The sequence below is a fragment of the Parus major genome, chromosome 22 (genome assembly GCF_001522545.3).
Source record: "Parus major isolate Abel chromosome 22, Parus_major1.1, whole genome shotgun sequence".
Classification (NCBI taxonomy): domain Eukaryota; kingdom Metazoa; phylum Chordata; class Aves; order Passeriformes; family Paridae; genus Parus; species Parus major.
In genome coordinates, this window is record NC_031790.1 from 3,788,037 (window position 1) to 3,790,057 (window position 2,021).

Sequence of the window (2,021 nt, forward strand, 5' to 3'; positions counted from 1 at the left end):
ACACAGCGCTGCCTCTGATGGGTGCCCTGGCATGGCCTGACCCACTGTGAGGAGCTGAGGGCTCGGGCCTGGGGCTTGGAATAAAGCCCAGTTTGGCCACGGCTCTGTCCTAGCCCTGTAGAGCTGGAACTGGGGCTGCACTGGGCTGAAATCCAGCATGAGGTGCAAGGCAGCATCACATCCCAGCAGTGCCCGCAGCTGGACCCTCCAGGGGTTCCATGGACAGGATGGGGCCCCTCCGCCTTGATTTGCCCTGGGGAGGAGGAAGTGTGCACAGGGCGTTCCCGCAGGTTTGTGCTTCCAGAGCAAAGCTCCTAATTATAAGGGCCGCCCTGCACTGTAATTTAAGATGAACTCAACAGACATGTCTAATTTGTGGCTGGGAACAGATTTAACCTGCAGGATGGGCACCAGGAACCTGCCAGGCTGGCCCCACAGCGAGCTGGGGGCGCGGTGTCGCTTGGCTGTGGATTGGAGGCACAGCCTGGGCTGCAGGGCTGGTGTGGGCAGCAGGGAGCCACAGCCACAGCCCCGGGGTGCAGCCTCCACTCAGGGCTCCCCCAAACGCTGAGCAAGGCAAGGGATGCCCCACAGCAGCCGGGCTGGGGAGAGGCTGCTCGGCCTCCCTGGGGCTCTCCAGGGCTCTGGGGAGGCACCGGGTGTGTCACTGGGCTGGGGGAGGTCCTGCCGCTCTCCCTCCTGCCCTGGCCTGAAACAGGGCAGGGAAAGAGGGATGCAAAGGGTAAACGGTGTCACAATAGTTGCAGGAGGGACAGAGGGAAAATCAACAGGCATGCTATTGGAAGCCACCCCAAGTTTTCCAAGCACGCTGCAGTCCGGCACTGCAGAGGCTGCTCACGGATTCCCAGCAGCAGAGGCTGCTCCCAGCACTTTTCTGCTGAATTATTGAACAGTGGCGCTGTGTTGCTGTGACACCCCAGTACCTGCTGCGGCTCTGGCAGCTGGAGCTGATGAGCTGCCATGTCCTGATCCCTGGACCAGAAGGTCACGGCTTCCAACAGCAGAACCTGTTTTCCCTTCTCTGCTTTGCCTCAGCAGCAGACAGCTGAAAACACTCTTCTCCCTGGAGCATGACCCACCCTTCTGGAAACCTGTCCATCTCCCAGGTGAAGCTCTCTGCTCTGCACCGGCAGAGCCGCTCGCAGCACGGCAGAGCAAGGGTGAGCAGATCCATCCCAGGAAAGGGCTGGCATGGACTGCATGGTCCTGGTGTGGGGCTGCCTGCGCTGCTCCAGGAGTTTCCATCCCTGGAGGGGCAGGGGTGCCACGGGACCCTGCAGAACCGGCCCACAGCCCCGGCAGGACGGGATGTGTCCAGCCAGGCTCGCTAGACTGCTCCTAATGGGATCAGCTCTGGCTAATGCACAGGGCACTCCAAGACATCATCCCTGTGCTCACCAGCTCATTAAATAGGAAAAGGGAAATGAAGAATGAAGAGCAGAGTTTGTGGGGAGGGAGGAGGTCGGGGGCGATGCTGTGCTCTGTCTGCAGGAGCAGCAGCCCCAGCAGTCACACAAACCTGGGCTGTTTTCACTCCTGCAAGTGAAACGAATGCATTATTTACAGGACATGAGTAAAGCACCCAGGGAAGCACTCCAGAGCAGCTCTCTCCTTAAATACAGGAAATTATTTGAAAACACTTAAAGTCTGTGGGTTCACAGATTTGAAAACACCATGAGGTCAGTGTGCCTCGGCCTGGCTGATGGGTCTCCTGCAGCCCTCCACAACACCCAGAGATGGAGTTATTGCTCCCTCTCCCTCCTCCCCCATCGTCGTCTCTCTCACAAGCATGTGCCGGTCCCCAGGCAACCCCCGAGTGCTGCTGGCTGCCGGCTCTGGCTGTGCCATCTATTTTGTGCTTTGATTGAAGAGCTCTCCAGTGCCCGGCATTTGCTGCCCACGGAGGCACTTACTGCAATCAGGGAGGCACTTAGCTCCTTTTGATTAGCTGAGCAGAGCACGGGCCCTGCCCCGCCTCATCAGCCTGTGGCAGCACCCTG